Below are 19,433 nucleotides of genomic sequence, written 5' to 3'. Positions count from 1 at the left end.
GAAATATGCGGTTTTCTGTAAGAATTTTGATGATTTCGTGCATAATTCTGCTGTTTTCTTGCAATTCAGCCGTTGAATCTAGGTAAAAAGTCATGATTTTGTAGATTTCGTGCTCTTCTTGGCGAATTCAAGATAGAAAACAACGAAAATCGGCGAGAAATCGTTGTTTTGCATCGAAATATGCGGTTTTCTGTAAGAATTTTGATGATTTCGTGCAGAATTCTGCTGTTTTCTTGCAATTCAGCCGTTGAATCTAGGTAAAAAGTCATGATTTTGTAGATTTCGTGCTCTTCTTGGCGAATTCAAGATAGAAAACAACGAAAATCGGCGAGAAATCGTTGTTTTGCATCGAAATATGCAGTTTTCTCTAAGAATTTTGATGATTTCGTGCAGAATTCTGCTGTTTTCTTGCAATTCAGCCGTTGAATCTTGGTAAAAAGTCATGATTTTGTAGATTTCGTGCTCTTCTTTGCGAATTCAAGCCAGAAAACAACGAAAATCGGCGAGAAATCGTCGTTTTGCATCGAAATATGCGGTTTTCTGTAAGAATTTTGATGATTTCCTGCAGAATTCTGCTGTTTTCTTGCAATTCAGCCGTTGAATCTTGGTAAAAAGTCATGATTTTGTAGATTTCGTGCTCTTCTTTGCGAATTCAAGCCAGAAAACAACGAAAATCGGCGAGAAATCGTCGTTTTGCATCGAAAAATGCAGTTTTCTGTCAGAATTTTGATGATTTCGTGCAGAATTCTGCTGTTTTCTTGCAATTCAGATGTTGAATCTTGGTAAAAAGTCATGATTTTGTAGATTTCGTGCTCTTCTTTGCGAATTCAAGCCAGAAAACAACGAAAATCGGCGAGAAATCGTCGTTTTGCATCGAAATATGCGGTTTTCTGTAAGAATTTTGATGATTTCGTGCAGAATTCTGCTGTTTTCTTGCAATTCAGCTGTTGAATCTTGGTAAAAAGTCATGATTTTGTAGATTTCGTGCTCTTCTTTGCGAATTCAAGCCAGAAAACAACGAAAATCGGCGAGAAATCGTCGTTTTGCATCGAAAAATGCAGTTTTCTGTCAGAATTTTGATGATTTCGTGCAGAATTCTGCTGTTTTCTTGCAATTCAGCCGTTGAATCTTGGTAAAAAGTCATGATTTTGTAGATTTCGTGCTCTTCTTGGCGAATTCAAGATAGAAAACAACGAAAATCGGCGAGAAATCGTTGTTTTGCATCGAAATATGCAGTTTTCTCTAAGAATTTTGATGATTTCGTGCAGAATTCTGCTGTTTTCTTGCAATTCAGCCGTTGAATCTTGGTAAAAAGTCATGATTTTGTAGATTTCGTGCTCTTCTTTGCGAATTCAAGCCAGAAAACAACGAAAATCGGCGAGAAATCGTCGTTTTGCATCGAAATATGCGGTTTTCTGTAAGAATTTTGATGATTTCCTGCAGAATTCTGCTGTTTTCTTGCAATTCAGCCGTTGAATCTTGGTAAAAAGTCATGATTTTGTAGATTTCGTGCTCTTCTTTGCGAATTCAAGCCAGAAAACAACGAAAATCGGCGAGAAATCGTCGTTTTGCATCGAAAAATGCAGTTTTCTGTCAGAATTTTGATGATTTCGTGCAGAATTCTGCTGTTTTCTTGCAATTCAGATGTTGAATCTTGGTAAAAAGTCATGATTTTGTAGATTTCGTGCTCTTCTTTGCGAATTCAAGCCAGAAAACAACGAAAATCGGCGAGAAATCGTCGTTTTGCATCGAAATATGCGGTTTTCTGTAAGAATTTTGATGATTTCGTGCAGAATTCTGCTGTTTTCTTGCAATTCAGCTGTTGAATCTTGGTAAAAAGTCATGATTTTGTAGATTTCGTGCTCTTCTTTGCGAATTCAAGCCAGAAAACAACGAAAATCGGCGAGAAATCGTCGTTTTGCATCGAAATATGCGGTTTTCTGTAAGAATTTTGATGATTTCGTGCAGAATTCTGCTGTTTTCTTGCAATTCAGCAGTTGAATCTTGGTAAAAAGTCATGATTTTGTAGATCTCGAGCTCTTCTTTGCGAATTCAAGCCAGAAAACAACGAAAATCGGCGAGAAATAATCGTTTTGCATCGAAATATGCGGTTTTCTGTAAGAATTTAGATGATTTCGTGCAGAATTCTGCTATTTTCTTGCAATTCAGCCGTTGAATCTTGGTAAAAAGTCATGATTTTGTAGATTTCGGGCTCCTCTTTGCGAATTCAAGCCAGAAAACCACGAAAATCGGCGAGAAATCGTCGTTTTGCATCGAAATATGCGGTTTTCTCTAAGAATTTTGATGATTTCGTGCAGAATTCTGCTGTTTTCTTGCAATTCAGCCGTTGAATCTTGGTAAAAAGTGATAATTTTGTAGATGTCGTGCTCTTCTTTGCGAATTCAAGCCAGAAAACAACGAAAATCGGCGAGAAATCGTCGTTTTGCATCGAAATATGCGGTTTTCTGTAAGAATTTTGATGATTTCGTGCAGAATTCTGCTGTTTTCTTGCAATTCAGCCGTTGAATCTAGGTAAAAAGTCATGATTTTGTAGATTTCGTGCTCTTCTTGGCGAATTCAAGATAGAAAACAACGAAAATCGGCGAGAAATCGTTGTTTTGCATCGAAATATGCGGTTTTCTGTAAGAATTTTGATGATTTCGTGCAGAATTCTGCTGTTTTCTTGCAATTCAGCCGTTGAATCTTGGTAAAAAGTCATGATTTTGTAGATTTCGTGCTCTTCTTTGCGAATTCAAGCCAGAAAACAACGAAAATCGGCGAGAAATCGTTGTTTTGCATCGAAATATGCGGTTTTCTGTAAGAATTTTGATGATTTCCTGCAGAATTCTGCTGTTTTCTTGCAATTCAGCCGTTGAATCTTAGTAAAAAGTCATGATTTTGTAGATTTCGTGCTCTTCTTTGCGAATTCAAGCCAAAAAACAACGAAAATCGGCGAGAAAACGTCGTTTTGCATCGAAATATGCGGTTTTCTGTAAGAATTTTGATGATTTCGTGCAGAATTCTGCTGTTTTCTTGCAATTCAGCCGTTGAATCTTGGTAAAAAGTGATGATTTTGTAGATTTCGTGCTCTTCTTTGCGAATTCAAGCCAGAAAACAACGAAAATCGGCGAGAAATCGTCGTTTTGCATCGAAATATGCGGTTTTCTCTAAGAATTTTGACGATTTCGTGCAGAATTTTGCTGTTTTCTTGCAATTCAGCCGTTGAATCTTGGTAAAAAGTCATGATTTTGTAGATTTCGTGCTCTCCTTTGCGAATTCAAGATAGAAAACAACGAAAATCAGCGAGAAATCGTCGTTTTGCAACGAAATAGGCGGTTTTCTGTTAGAATTTTGATGATTTCGTGCAGAATTCTGCTGTTTTCTTGCAATTCAGCCGTTGAGTCTTGGTAAAAAGTCATGATTTTGTAGATTTCGTGCTCTTCTTGGCGAATTCAAGATAGAAAACAACGAAAATCGGCGAGAAATCGTTGTTTTGCATCGAAATATGCCGTTTTCTGTAAGAATTTTGATGATTTCGTGCAGAATTCTGCTGTTTTCTTGCAATTCAGCCGTTGAATCTAGGTAAAAAGTCATGATTTTGTAGATTTCGTGCTCTTCTTTGCGAATTCAAGCCAGAAAACAACGAAAATCGGCGAGAAATCGTCGTTTTGCATCGAAATATGCGGTTTTCTGTAAGAATTTTGATGATTTCGTGCAGAATTCTGCTGTTTTCTTGCAATTCAGCCGTTGAATTTTGGTAAAAACTGATGATTTTGTAGATTTCGTGCTCTTCTTTGCGAATTCAAGCCAGAAAACATCGAAAATCGGCGAGAAATCGTCGTTTTGCATCGAAAAATGCAGTTTTCTGTAAGAATTTTGATGATTTCGTGCAGAATTCTGCTGTTTTCTTGCATTCAGCAGTTGAATCTTGGTAAAAAGTCATGATTTTGTAGATTTCGTGCTCTTCTTTGCGAATTCAAGCCAGAAAACAACGAAAATCGGCGAGAAATCGTCGTTTTGCATCGAAATATGCGGTTTTCTGTAAGAATTTTGATGATTTCGTGCAGAATTCTGCTGTTTTCTTGCAATTCAGCCGTTGAATCTAGGTAAAAAGTCATGATTTTGTAGATTTCGTGCTCTTCTTGGCGAATTCAAGATAGAAAACAACGAAAATCGGCGAGAAATCGTTGTTTTGCATCGAAATATGCGGTTTTCTGTAAGAATTTTGATGATTTCGTGCAGAATTCTGCTGTTTTCTTGCAATTCAGCCGTTGAATCTAGGTAAAAAGTCATGATTTTGTAGATTTCGTGCTCTTCTTGGCGAATTCAAGATAGAAAACAACGAAAATCGGCGAGAAATCGTTGTTTTGCATCGAAATATGCAGTTTTCTCTAAGAATTTTGATGATTTCGTGCAGAATTCTGCTGTTTTCTTGCAATTCAGCCGTTGAATCTTGGTAAAAAGTCATGATTTTGTAGATTTCGGGCTCCTCTTTGCGAATTCAAGCCAGAAAACCACGAAAATCGGCGAGAAATCGTCGTTTTGCATCGAAATATGCGGTTTTCTCTAAGAATTTTGATGATTTCGTGCAGAATTCTGCTGTTTTCTTGCAATTCAGCCGTTGAATCTTGGTAAAAAGTGATAATTTTGTAGATTTCGTGCTCTTCTTTGCGAATTCAAGCCAGAAAACAACGAAAATCGGCGAGAAATCGTTGTTTTGCATCGAAATATGCGGTTTTCTGTAAGAATTTTGATGATTTCGTGCAAAATTCTGCTGTTTTCTTGCAATTCAGCCGTTGAATCTTGGCAAAAAGTCATGATTTTGTAGATTTCGTGCTCTTCTTTGCGAATTCAAGCCAGAAAACAACGAAAATCGGCGAGAAATCGTCGTTTTGCATCGAAAAATGCGGTTTTCTGTAAGAATTTTGATGATTTCGTGCAGAATTCTGCTGTTTTCTTGCAATTCAGCCGTTGAATCTTGGTAAAAAGTCATGATTTTGCAGATTTCGTGCTCTTCTTTGCGAATTCAAGCCAGAAAACAACGAAAATCGGCGAGAAATCGTCGTTTTGCATCGAAATATGCGGTTTTCTGTAAGAATTTTGATGATTTCGTGCAGAATTCTGCTGTTTTCTTGCAATTCAGCCGTTGAATCTTGGTAAAAAGTCATGATTTTGTAGATTCCGTGCTCTTCTTTGCGAATTCAAGCCAGAAAACAACGAAAATCGGCGAGAAATCGTCGTTTTGCATCGAAATATGCGGTTTTCTCTAAGAATTTTGATGATTTCGTGCAGAATTCTGCTGTTTTCTTGCAATTCAGCCGTTGAATCTTGGTAAAAAGTGATGATTTTGTAGATTTCGTGCTCTTCTTTGCGAATTCAAGCCAGAAAACAACGAAAATCGGCGAGAAATCGTCGTTTTGCATCGAAATATGCGGTTTTCTCTAAGAATTTTGACGATTTCGTGCAGAATTCTGCTGTTTTCTTGCAATTCAGCCGTTGAATCTTGGTAAAAAGTCATGATTTTGTAGATTTCCTGCTCTCCTTTGCGAATTCAAGATAGAAAACAACGAAAATCGGCGAGAAATCGTTGTTTTGCAACGAAATATGCGGTTTTCTGTAAGAATTTTGATGATTTCGTGCAGAATTCTGCTGTTTTCTTGCAATTCAGCCGTTGAATCTTGGTAAAAAGTCATGATTTTGTAGATTTCGTGCTCTTCTTTGCGAATTCAAGCCAGAAAACCACGAAAATCGGCGAGAAATCGTCGTTTTGCATCGAAATATGCGGTTTTCTGTAAGAATTTTGATGATTTCGTGCAGAATTCTGCTGTTTTCTTGCAATTCAGCCGTTGAATCTAGGTAAAAAGTCATGATTTTGTAGATTTCGTGTTCTTCTTGGCGAATTCAAGATAGAAAACAACGAAAATCGGCGAGAAATCGTTGTTTTGCATCGAAATATGCGGTTTTCTGTAAGAATTTTGATGATTTCGTGCAGAATTCTGCTGTTTTCTTGCAATTTAGCCGTTGAATCTAGGTAAAAAGTCATGATTTTGTAGATTTCGTGCTCTTCTTGGCGAATTCAAGATAGAAAACAACGAAAATCGGCGAGAAATCGTTGTTTTGCATCGAAATATGCAGTTTTCTCTAAGAATTTTGATGATTTCGTGCAGATTTCGGCTGTTTTCTTGCAATTCAGCCGTTGAATCTTGGTAAAAAGTCATGATTTTGTAGATTTCGTGCTCTTCTTTGCGAATTCAAGCCAGAAAACCACGAAAATCGGCGAGAAATCGTCGTCTTGCATCGAAATATGCGGTTTTCTGTAAAAATTTTGATGATTTCGTGCAGAATTCTGCTGTTTTCTTGCAATTCAGCCGTTGAATCTAGGTAAAAAGTCATGATTTTGTAGATTTCGTGCTCTTCTTGGCGAATTCAAGATAGAAAACAACGAAAATCGGCGAGAAATCGTTGTTTTGCATCGAAATATGCGGTTTTCTGTAAGAATTTTGATGATTTCGTGCAGAATTCTGCTGTTTTCTTGCAATTCAGCCGTTGAATCTAGGTAAAAAGTCATGATTTTGTAGATTTCGTGCTCTTCTTGGCGAATTCAAGATAGAAAACAACGAAAATCGGCGAGAAATCGTTGTTTTGCATCGAAATATGCAGTTTTTTCTAAGAATTTTGATGATTTCGTGCAGATTTCGGCTGTTTTCTTGCAATTCAGCCGTTGAATCTTGGTAAAAAGTCATGATTTTGTAGATTTCGTGCTCTTCTTTGCGAATTCAAGCCAGAAAACAACGAAAATCGGCGAGAAATCGTCGTTTTGCATCGAAATATGCGGTTTTCTGTAAGAATTTTGATGATTTCGTGCAGAATTCTGCTGTTTTCTTGCAATTCAGCCGTAGAATTTTGGTAAAAAGTGATGATTTTGTAGATTATGTGCTCTTTATTGCGAATTCAAGCCAGAAAACAACGAAAATCGGCGAGAAATCGTTGTTTTGCATCGAAATATGCGGTTTTCTGTAAGAATTTTGATGATTTCGTGCAGAATTCTGCTGTTTTCTTGCATTTCAGCCGTTGAATCTTGGTAAAAAGTCATGATTTTGTAGATTTCGTGCTCTTCTTTGCGAATTCAAGCCAGAAAACAACGAAAATCGGCGAGAAATCGTCGTTTTGCATCGAAAAATGCGGTTTTCTGTAAGAATTTTGATGATTTCGTGCAGAATTCTGCTGTTTTCTTGCAATTCAGCCGTTGAATCTTGGTAAAAAGTCATGATTTGGCAGATTTCGTGCTCTTCTTTGCGAATTCAAGCCAGAAAACAACGAAAATCGGCGAGAAATCGTCGTTTTGCATCGAAATATGCGGTTTTCTGTAAGAATTTTGATGATTTCGTGCAGAATTCTGCTGTTTTCTTGCAATTCAGCCGTTGAATCTTGGTAAAAAGTCATGATTTTGTAGATTTCGTGCTCTTCTTTGCGAATTCAAGCCAGAATACAACGAAAATCGGCGAGAAATCGTCGTTTTGCATCGAAATATGCGGTTTTCTGTAAGAATTTTGATGATTTCGTGCAGAATTCTGCTGTTTTCTTGCAATTCAGCCGTTGAATCTAGGTAAAAAGTCATGATTTTGTAGATTTCGTGCTCTTCTTGGCGAATTCAAGATAGAAAACAACGAAAATCGGCGAGAAATCGTTGTTTTGCATCGAAATATGCGGTTTTCTGTAAGAATTTTGATGATTTCGTGCAGAATTCTGCTGTTTTCTTGCAATTCAGCTGTTGAATCTAGGTAAAAAGTCATGATTTTGTAGATTTCGTGCCCTTCTTGGCGAATTCAAGATAGAAAACAACGAAAATCGGCGAGAAATCGTTGTTTTGCATCGAAATATGCAGTTTTCTCTAAGAATTTTGATGATTTCGTGCAGATTTCGGCTGTTTTCTTGCAATTCAGCCGTTGAATCTTGGTAAAAAGTCATGATTTTGTAGATTCCGTGCTCTTCTTTGCGAATTCAAGCCAGAAAACAACGAAAATCGGCGAGAAATCGTCGTTTTGCATCGAAATATGCGGTTTTCTCTAAGAATTTTGATGATTTCGTGCAGAATTCTGCTGTTTTCTTGCAATTCAGCCGTTGAATCTTGGTAAAAAGTGATGATTTTGTAGATTTCGTGCACTTCTTTGCGAATTCAAGCCAGAAAACAACGAAAATCGGCGAGAAATCGTCGTTTTGCATCGAAATATGCGGTTTTCTCTAAGAATTTTGACGATTTCGTGCAGAATTCTGCTGTTTTCTTGCAATTCAGCCGTTGAATCTTGGTAAAAAGTCATGATTTTGTAGATTTCTTGCTCTCCTTTGCGAATTCAAGATAGAAAACAACGAAAATCGGCGAGAAATCGTTGTTTTGCAACGAAATATGCGGTTTTCTGTAAGAATTTTGATGATTTCGTGCAGAATTCTGCTGTTTTCTTGCAATTCAGCCGTTGAATCTTGGTAAAAAGTCATGATTTTGTAGATTTCGTGCTCTTCTTTGCGAATTCAAGCCAGAAAACCACGAAAATCGGCGAGAAATCGTCGTTTTGCATCGAAATATGCGGTTTTCTGTAAGAATTTTGATGATTTCGTGCAGAATTCTGCTGTTTTCTTGCAATTCAGCCGTTGAATCTAGGTAAAAAGTCATGATTTTGTAGATTTCGTGTTCTTCTTGGCGAATTCAAGATAGAAAACAACGAAAATCGGCGAGAAATCGTTGTTTTGCATCGAAATATGCGGTTTTCTGTAAGAATTTTGATGATTTCGTGCAGAATTCTGCTGTTTTCTTGCAATTTAGCCGTTGAATCTAGGTAAAAAGTCTTGATTTTGTAGATTTCGTGCTCTTCTTGGCGAATTCAAGATAGAAAACAACGAAAATCGGCGAGAAATCGTTGTTTTGCATCGAAATATGCAGTTTTCTCTAAGAATTTTGATGATTTCGTGCAGATTTCGGCTGTTTTCTTGCAATTCAGCCGTTGAATCTTGGTAAAAAGTCATGATTTTGTAGATTTCGTGCTCTTCTTTGCGAATTCAAGCCAGAAAACCACGAAAATCGGCGAGAAATCGTCGTCTTGCATCGAAATATGCGGTTTTCTGTAAGAATTTTGATGATTTCGTGCAGAATTCTGCTGTTTTCTTGCAATTCAGCCGTTGAATCTAGGTAAAAAGTCATGATTTTGTAGATTTCGTGCTCTTCTTGGCGAATTCAAGATAGAAAACAACGAAAATCGGCGAGAAATCGTCGTCTTGCATCGAAATATGCAGTTTTTTCTAAGAATTTTGATGATTTCGTGCAGATTTCGGCTGTTTTCTTGCAATTCAGCCGTTGAATCTTGGTAAAAAGTCATGATTTTGTAGATTTCGTGCTCTTCTTTGCGAATTCAAGCCAGAAAACAACGAAAATCGGCGAGAAATCGTCGTTTTGCATCGAAATATGCGGTTTTCTGTAAGAATTTTGATGATTTCGTGCAGAATTCTGCTGTTTTCTTGCAATTCAGCCGTAGAATTTTGGTAAAAAGTGATGATTTTGTAGATTTTGTGCTCTTTATTGCGAATTCAAGCCAGAAAACAACAAAAATCGGCGAGAAATCGTTGTTTTGCATCGAAATATGCGGTTTTCTGTAAGAATTTTGATGATTTCGTGCAGAATTCTGCTGTTTTCTTGCATTTCAGCCGTTGAATCTTGGTAAAAAGTCATGATTTTGTAGATTTCGTGCTCTTCTTTGCGAATTCAAGCCAGAAAACAACGAAAATCGGCGAGAAATCGTCGTTTTGCATCGAAAAATGCGGTTTTCTGTAAGAATTTTGATGATCTCGTGCAGAATTCTGCTGTTTTCTTGCAATTCAGCCGTTGAATCTTGGTAAAAAGTCATGATTTGGCAGATTTCGTGCTCTTCTTGGCGAATTCAAGCCAGAAAACAACGAAAATCGGCGAGAAATCGTCGTTTTGCATCGAAATATGCGGTTTTCTGTAAGAATTTTGATGATTTCGTGCAGAATTCTGCTGTTTTCTTGCAATTCAGCCGTTGAATCTTGGTAAAAAGTCATGATTTTGTAGATTTCGTGCTCTTCTTTGCGAATTCAAGCCAGAATACAACGAAAATCGGCGAGAAATCGTCGTTTTGCATCGAAATATGCGGTTTTCTGTAAGAATTTTGATGATTTCGTGCAGAATTCTGCTGTTTTCTTGCAATTCAGCCGTTGAATCTAGGTAAAAAGTCATGATTTTGTAGATTTCGTGCTCTTCTTGGCGAATTCAAGATAGAAAACAACGAAAATCGGCGAGAAATCGTTGTTTTGCATCGAAATATGCGGTTTTCTGTAAGAATTTTGATGATTTCGTGCAGAATTCTGCTGTTTTCTTGCAATTCAGCTGTTGAATCTAGGTAAAAAGTCATGATTTTGTAGATTTCGTGCTCTTCTTGGCGAATTCAAGATAGAAAACAACGAAAATCGGCGAGAAATCGTTGTTTTGCATCGAAATATGCAGTTTTCTCTAAGAATTTTGATGATTTCGTGCAGATTTCGGCTGTTTTCTTGCAATTCAGCCGTTGAATCTTGGTAAAAAGTCATGATTATGTAGATTCCGTGCTCTTCTTTGCGAATTCAAGCCAGAAAACAACGAAAATCGGCGAGAAATCGTCGTTTTGCATCGAAATATGCGGTTTTCTGTAAGAATTTTGATGATTTCGTGCAGAATTCTGCTGTTTTCTTGCAATTCAGCCGATGAATCTAGGTAAAAAGTCATGATTTTGTAGATTTCGTGCTCTTCTTGGCGAATTCAAGATAGAAAACAACGAGAATCGGCGAGAAATCGTTGTTTTGCATCGAAATATGCGGTTTTCTGTAAGAATTTTGATGATTTTGTGCAGAATTCTGCTGTTTTCTTGCAATTCAGCCGTTGAATCTAGGTAAAAAGTCATGATTTTGTAGATTTCGTGCTCTTCTTGGCGAATTCAAGATAGAAAACAACGAAAATCGGCGAGAAATCGTTGTTTTGCATCGGAATATGCAGTTTTCTGTAAGAATTTTGATGATTTCGTGCAGAATTCTGCTGTTTTCTAGCAATTCAGCCGTTGAATCTTGGTAAAAAGTCATGATTTTGTAGATTTCGTGGTCTTCTTTGCCAATTCAAGCCAGAAAACAACGAAAATCGGCGAGAAATCGTCGTTTTGCATCGAAATATGCGGTTTTCTGTAAGAATTTTGATGTTTTCGTGCAGAATTCTGCTGTTTTCTTGCAATTCAGCCGTTGAATCTAGGTAAAAGTCATGATTTTGTAGATTTCGTGCTCTTCTTGGCGAATTCAAGATAGAAAACAACGAAAATCGGCGAGAAATCGTTGTTTTGCATCGAAATATGCGGTTTTCTGTAAGAATTTTGATGATTTCGTGCAGAATTCTGCTGCTTTCTTGCAATTCAGCCGTAGATTCTTGGTAAAAAGTGATGATTTTGTAGATTTTGTGCTCTTCTTTGCGAATTCAAGCCAGAAAACAAGGAAAATCGGCGAGAAATCGTTGTTTTGCATCGAAATATGCGGTTTTCTGTAAGAATTTTGATGATTTCGTGCAGAATTCTGCTGTTTTCTTGCAATTCAGCCGTTGAATCTTGGTAAAAAGTCATGATTATGTAGATTCCGTGCTCTTCTTTGCGAATTCAAGCCAGAAAACAACGAAAATCGGCGAGAAATCGTCGTTTTGCATCGAAATATGCGGTTTTCTGTAAGAATTTTGATGATTTCGTGCAGAATTCTGCTGTTTTCTTGCAATTCAGCCGTAGAATCTTGGTAAAAAGTGATGATTTTGTAGATTTTGTGCTCTTCTTTGCGAATTCAAGCCAGAAAACAACGAAAATCGGCGAGAAATCGTTGTTTTGCATCGAAATATGCGGTTTTCTGTAAGAATTTTGATGATTTCGTGCAGAATTCTGCTGTTTTCTTGCATTTCAGCCGTTGAATCTTGGTAAAAAGTCATGATTTTGTAGATTTCGTGCTCTTCTTTGCGAATTCAAGCCAGAAAACAACGAAAATCGGCGAGAAATCGTCGTTTTGCATCGAAAAATGCGGTTTTCTGTAAGAATTTTGATGATTTCGTGCAGAATTCTGCTGTTTTCTTGCAATTCAGCCGTTGAATCTTGGTAAAAAATCATGATTTTGCAGATTTCGTGCTCTTCTTTGCGAATTCAAGCCAGAAAACAACGAAAATCGGCGAGAAATCGTCGTTTTGCATCGAAATATGCGGTTTTCTGTAAGAATTTTGATGATTTCGTGCAGAATTCTGCTGTTTTCTTGCAATTCAGCCGTTGAATCTTGGTAAAAAGTCATGATTATGTAGATTCCGTGCTCTTCTTTGCGAATTCAAGCCAGAAAACAACGAAAATCGGCGAGAAATCGTCGTTTTGCATCGAAATATGCGGTTTTCTGTAAGAATTTTGATGATTTCGTGCAGAATTCTGCTGTTTTCTTGCAATTCAGCCGATGAATCTAGGTAAAAAGTCATGATTTTGTAGATTTCGTGCTCTTCTTGGCGAATTCAAGATAGAAAACAACGAAAATCGGCGAGAAATCGTTGTTTTGCATCGAAATATGCGGTTTTCTGTAAGAATTTTGATGATTTCGTGCAGAATTCTGCTGTTTTCTTGCAATTCAGCCGTTGAATCTAGGTAAAAAGTCATGATTTTGTAGATTTCGTGCTCCTCTTGGCGAATTCAAGATAGAAAACAACGAAAATCGGCGAGAAATCGTTGTTTTGCATCGAAATATGCAGTTTTCTGTAAGAATTTTGATGATTTCGTGCAGAATTCTGCTGTTTTCTTGCAATTCAGCCGTTGAATCTTGGTAAAAAGTCATGATTTTGTAGATTTCGTGGTCTTCTTTGCGAATTCAAGCCAGAAAACAACGAAAATCGGCGAGAAATCGTCGTTTTGCATCGAAATATGCGGTTTTCTGTAAGAATTTTGATGATTTCGTGCAGAATTCTGCTGTTTTCTTGCAATTCAGCCGTTGAATCTAGGTAAAAGTCATGATTTTGTAGATTTCGTGCTCTTCTTGGCGAATTCAAGATAGAAAACAACGAAAATCGGCGAGAAATCGTTGTTTTGCATCGAAATATGCGGTTTTCTGTAAGAATTTTGATGATTTCGTGCAGAATTCTGCTGTTTTCTTGCAATTCAGCCGTTGAATCTAGGTAAAAAGTCATGATTTTGTAGATTTCGTGCTCTTCTTGGCGAATTCAAGATAGAAAACAACGAAAATCGGCGAGAAATCGTTGTTTTGCATCGAAATATGCAGTTTTCTCTAAGAATTTTGATGATTTCGTGCAGAATTCTGCTGTTTTCTTGCAATTCAGCTGTTGAATCTTGGTAAAAAGTCATGATTTTGTAGATTTCGTGCTCTTCTTTGCGAATTCAAGCCAGAAAACAAGGAAAATCGGCGAGAAATCGTCGTTTTGCATCGAAATATGCGGTTTTCTGTAAGAATTTTGATGATTTCGTGCAGAATTCTGCTGTTTTCTTGCAATTCAGCCGTAGAATCTTGGTAAAAAGTGATGATTTTGTAGATTTTGTGCTCTTCTTTGCGAATTCAAGCCAGAAAACAACGAAAATCGGCGAGAAATCGTTGTTTTGCATCGAAATATGCGGTTTTCTGTAAGAATTTTGATGATTTCGTGCAGAATTCTGCTGTTTTCTTGCAATTCAGTTGTTGAATCTTGGTAAAAAGTCATGATTTTGCAGATTTCGTGCTCTTCTTTGCGAACTCAAGCCAGAAAACAACGAAAATCGGCGAGAAATCGTCGTTTTGCATCGAAATATGCGGTTCTCTGTAAGAATTTTGATGATTTCGTGCAGAATTCTGCTGTTTTCTTGCAATTCAGCCGTTGAATCTTGGTAAAAAGTGATGATTTTGTAGATTTCGTGCACTTCTTTGCGAATTCAAGCCAGAAAACAACGAAAATCGGCGAGAAATCGTCGTTTTGCATCGAAATATGCGGTTTTCTCTAAGAATTTTGACGATTTCGTGCAGAATTCTGCTGTTTTCTTGCAATTCAGCCGTTGAATCTTGGTAAAAAGTCATGATTTTGTAGATTTCTTGCTCTCCTTTGCGAATTCAAGATAGAAAACAACGAAAATCGGCGAGAAATCGTTGTTTTGCAACGAAATATGCGGTTTTCTGTAAGAATTTTGATGATTTCGTGCAGAATTCTGCTGTTTTCTTGCAATTCAGCCGTTGAATCTTGGTAAAAAGTCATGATTTTGTAGATTTCGTGCTCTTCTTTGCGAATTCAAGCCAGAAAACCACGAAAATCGGCGAGAAATCGTCGTTTTGCATCGAAATATGCGGTTTTCTGTAAGAATTTTGATGATTTCGTGCAGAATTCTGCTGTTTTCTTGCAATTCAGCCGTTGAATCTAGGTAAAAAGTCATGATTTTGTAGATTTCGTGTTCTTCTTGGCGAATTCAAGATAGAAAACAACGAAAATCGGCGAGAAATCGTTGTTTTGCATCGAAATATGCGGTTTTCTGTAAGAATTTTGATGATTTCGTGCAGAATTCTGCTGTTTTCTTGCAATTTAGCCGTTGAATCTAGGTAAAAAGTCATGATTTTGTAGATTTCGTGCTCTTCTTGGCGAATTCAAGATAGAAAACAACGAAAATCGGCGAGAAATCGTTGTTTTGCATCGAAATATGCAGTTTTCTCTAAGAATTTTGATGATTTCGTGCAGATTTCGGCTGTTTTCTTGCAATTCAGCCGTTGAATCTTGGTAAAAAGTCATGATTTTGTAGATTTCGTGCTCTTCTTTGCGAATTCAAGCCAGAAAACCACGAAAATCGGCGAGAAATCGTCGTCTTGCATCGAAATATGCGGTTTTCTGTAAGAATTTTGATGATTTCGTGCAGAATTCTGCTGTTTTCTTGCAATTCAGCCGTTGAATCTAGGTAAAAAGTCATGATTTTGTAGATTTCGTGCTCTTCTTGGCGAATTCAAGATAGAAAACAACGAAAATCGGCGAGAAATCGTCGTCTTGCATCGAAATATGCAGTTTTTTCTAAGAATTTTGATGATTTCGTGCAGATTTCGGCTGTTTTCTTGCAATTCAGCCGTTGAATCTTGGTAAAAAGTCATGATTTTGTAGATTTCGTGCTCTTCTTTGCGAATTCAAGCCAGAAAACAACGAAAATCGGCGAGAAATCGTCGTTTTGCATCGAAATATGCGGTTTTCTGTAAGAATTTTGATGATTTCGTGCAGAATTCTGCTGTTTTCTTGCAATTCAGCCGTAGAATTTTGGTAAAAAGTGATGATTTTGTAGATTTTGTGCTCTTTATTGCGAATTCAAGCCAGAAAACAACAAAAATCGGCGAGAAATCGTTGTTTTGCATCGAAATATGCGGTTTTCTGTAAGAATTTTGATGATTTCGTGCAGAATTCTGCTGTTTTCTTGCATTTCAGCCGTTGAATCTTGGTAAAAAGTCATGATTTTGTAGATTTCGTGCTCTTCTTTGCGAATTCAAGCCAGAAAACAACGAAAATCGGCGAGAAATCGTCGTTTTGCATCGAAAAATGCGGTTTTCTGTAAGAATTTTGATGATTTCGTGCAGAATTCTGCTGTTTTCTTGCAATTCAGCCGTTGAATCTTGGTAAAAAGTCATGATTTGGCAGATTTCGTGCTCTTCTTTGCGAATTCAAGCCAGAAAACAACGAAAATCGGCGAGAAATCGTCGTTTTGCATCGAAATATGCGGTTTTCTGTAAGAATTTTGATGATTTCGTGCAGAATTCTGCTGTTTTCTTGCAATTCAGCCGTTGAATCTTGGTAAAAAGTCATGATTATGTAGATTCCGTGCTCTTCTTTGCGAATTCAAGCCAGAAAACAACGAAAATCGGCGAGAAATCGTCGTTTTGCATCGAAATATGCGGTTTTCTGTAAGAATTTTGATGATTTCGTGCAGAATTCTGCTGTTTTCTTGCAATTCAGCCGATGAATCTAGGTAAAAAGTCATGATTTTGTAGATTTCGTGCTCTTCTTGGCGAATTCAAGATAGAAAACAACGAGAATCGGCGAGAAATCGTTGTTTTGCATCGAAATATGCGGTTTTCTGTAAGAATTTTGATGATTTTGTGCAGAATTCTGCTGTTTTCTTGCAATTCAGCCGTTGAATCTAGGTAAAAAGTCATGATTTTGTAGATTTCGTGCTCTTCTTGGCGAATTCAAGATAGAAAACAACGAAAATCGGCGAGAAATCGTTGTTTTGCATCGGAATATGCAGTTTTCTGTAAGAATTTTGATGATTTCGTGCAGAATTCTGCTGTTTTCTAGCAATTCAGCCGTTGAATCTTGGTAAAAAGTCATGATTTTGTAGATTTCGTGGTCTTCTTTGCCAATTCAAGCCAGAAAACAACGAAAATCGGCGAGAAATCGTCGTTTTGCATCGAAATATGCGGTTTTCTGTAAGAATTTTGATGTTTTCGTGCAGAATTCTGCTGTTTTCTTGCAATTCAGCCGTTGAATCTAGGTAAAAGTCATGATTTTGTAGATTTCGTGCTCTTCTTGGCAAATTCAAGATAGAAAACAACGAAAATCGGCGAGAAATCGTTGTTTTGCATCGAAATATGCGGTTTTCTGTAAGAATTTTGATGATTTCGTGCAGAATTCTGCTGCTTTCTTGCAATTCAGCCGTAGATTCTTGGTAAAAAGTGATGATTTTGTAGATTTTGTGCTCTTCTTTGCGAATTCAAGCCAGAAAACAAGGAAAATCGGCGAGAAATCGTTGTTTTGCATCGAAATATGCGGTTTTCTGTAAGAATTTTGATGATTTCGTGCAGAATTCTGCTGTTTTCTTGCAATTCAGCCGTTGAATCTTGGTAAAAAGTCATGATTATGTAGATTCCGTGCTCTTCTTTGCGAATTCAAGCCAGAAAACAACGAAAATCGGCGAGAAATCGTCGTTTTGCATCGAAATATGCGGTTTTCTGTAAGAATTTTGATGATTTCGTGCAGAATTCTGCTGTTTTCTTGCAATTCAGCCGTAGAATCTTGGTAAAAAGTGATGATTTTGTAGATTTCGTGCTCTTCTTGGCGAATTCAAGATAGAAAACAACGAAAATCGGCGAGAAATCGTTGTTTTGCATCGAAATATGCAGTTTTCTCTAAGAATTTTGATGATTTCGTGCAGATTTCGGCTGTTTTCTTGCAATTCAGCCGTTGAATCTTGGTAAAAAGTCATGATTATGTAGATTCCGTGCTCTTCTTTGCGAATTCAAGCCAGAAAACAACGAAAATCGGCGAGAAATCGTCGTTTTGCATCGAAATATGCGGTTTTCTGTAAGAATTTTGATGATTTCGTGCAGAATTCTGCTGTTTTCTTGCAATTCAGCCGATGAATCTAGGTAAAAAGTCATGATTTTGTAGATTTCGTGCTCTTCTTGGCGAATTCAAGATAGAAAACAACGAGAATCGGCGAGAAATCGTTGTTTTGCATCGAAATATGCGGTTTTCTGTAAGAATTTTGATGATTTTGTGCAGAATTCTGCTGTTTTCTTGCAATTCAGCCGTTGAATCTAGGTAAAAAGTCATGATTTTGTAGATTTCGTGCTCTTCTTGGCGAATTCAAGATAGAAAACAACGAAAATCGGCGAGAAATCGTTGTTTTGCATCGGAATATGCAGTTTTCTGTAAGAATTTTGATGATTTCGTGCAGAATTCTGCTGTTTTCTAGCAATTCAGCCGTTGAATCTTGGTAAAAAGTCATGATTTTGTAGATTTCGTGGTCTTCTTTGCCAATTCAAGCCAGAAAACAACGAAAATCGGCGAGAAATCGTCGTTTTGCATCGAAATATGCGGTTTTCTGTAAGAATTTTGATGTTTTCGTGCAGAATTCTGCTGTTTTCTTGCAATTCAGCCGTTGAATCTAGGTAAAAGTCATGATTTTGTAGATTTCGTGCTCTTCTTGGCAAATTCAAGATAGAAAACAACGAAAATCGGCGAGAAATCGTTGTTTTGCATCGAAATATGCGGTTTTCTGTAAGAATTTTGATGATTTCGTGCAGAATTCTGCTGCTTTCTTGCAATTCAGCCGTAGATTCTTGGTAAAAAGTGATGATTTTGTAGATTTTGTGCTCTTCTTTGCGAATTCAAGCCAGAAAACAAGGAAAATCGGCGAGAAATCGTTGTTTTGCATCGAAATATGCGGTTTTCTGTAAGAATTTTGATGATTTCGTGCAGAATTCTGCTGTTTTCTTGCAATTCAGCCGTTGAATCTTGGTAAAAAGTCATGATTATGTAGATTCCGTGCTCTTCTTTGCGAATTCAAGCCAGAAAACAACGAAAATCGGCGAGAAATCGTCGTTTTGCATCGAAATATGCGGTTTTCTGTAAGAATTTTGATGATTTCGTGCAGAATTCTGCTGTTTTCTTGCAATTCAGCCGTAGAATCTTGGTAAAAAGTGATGATTTTGTAGATTTTGTGCTCTTCTTTGCGAATTCAAGCCAGAAAACAACGAAAATCGGCGAGAAATCGTTGTTTTGCATCGAAATATGCGGTTTTCTGTAAGAATTTTGATGATTTCGTGCAGAATTCTGCTGTTTTCTTGCATTTCAGCCGTTGAATCTTGGTAAAAAGTCATGATTTTGTAGATTTCGTGCTCTTCTTTGCGAATTCAAGCCAGAAAACAACGAAAATCGGCGAGAAATCGTCGTTTTGCATCGAAAAATGCGGTTTTCTGTAAGAATTTTGATGATTTCGTGCAGAATTCTGCTGTTTTCTTGCAATTCAGCCGTTGAATCTTGGTAAAAAGTCATGATTTTGCAGATTTCGTGCTCTTCTTTGCGAATTCAAGCCAGAAAACAACGAAAATCGGCGAGAAATCGTCGTTTTGCATCGAAATATGCGGTTTTCTGTAAGAATTTTGATGATTTCGTGCAGAATTCTGCTGTTTTCTTGCAATTCAGCCGTTGAATCTTGGTAAAAAGTCATGATTATGTAGATTCCGTGCTCTTCTTTGCGAATTCAAGCCAGAAAACAACGAAAATCGGCGAGAAATCGTCGTTTTGCATCGAAATATGCGGTTTTCTGTAAGAATTTTGATGATTTCGTGCAGAATTCTGCTGTTTTCTTGCAATTCAGCCGATGAATCTAGGTAAAAAGTCATGATTTTGTAGATTTCGTGCTCTTCTTGGCGAATTCAAGATAGAAAACAACGAAAATCGGCGAGAAATCGTTGTTTTGCATCGAAATATGCGGTTTTCTGTAAGAATTTTGATGATTTCGTGCAGAATTCTGCTGTTTTCTTGCAATTCAGCCGTTGAATCTAGGTAAAAAGTAATGATTTTGTAGATTTCGTGCTCCTCTTGGCGAATTCAAGATAGAAAACAACGAAAATCGGCGAGAAATCGTTGTTTTGCATCGAAATATGCAGTT

Source organism: Gnatocerus cornutus, chromosome 5 (genome assembly GCF_029298725.1).
Source record: "Gnatocerus cornutus isolate USDA-ARS CGAHR chromosome 5, icGnaCorn1.1, whole genome shotgun sequence".
NCBI lineage: Eukaryota > Metazoa > Arthropoda > Insecta > Coleoptera > Tenebrionidae > Gnatocerus > Gnatocerus cornutus.
The sequence above is the reverse complement of the archived record's forward strand: the minus strand, read 5'-3'. Positions refer to the sequence as shown.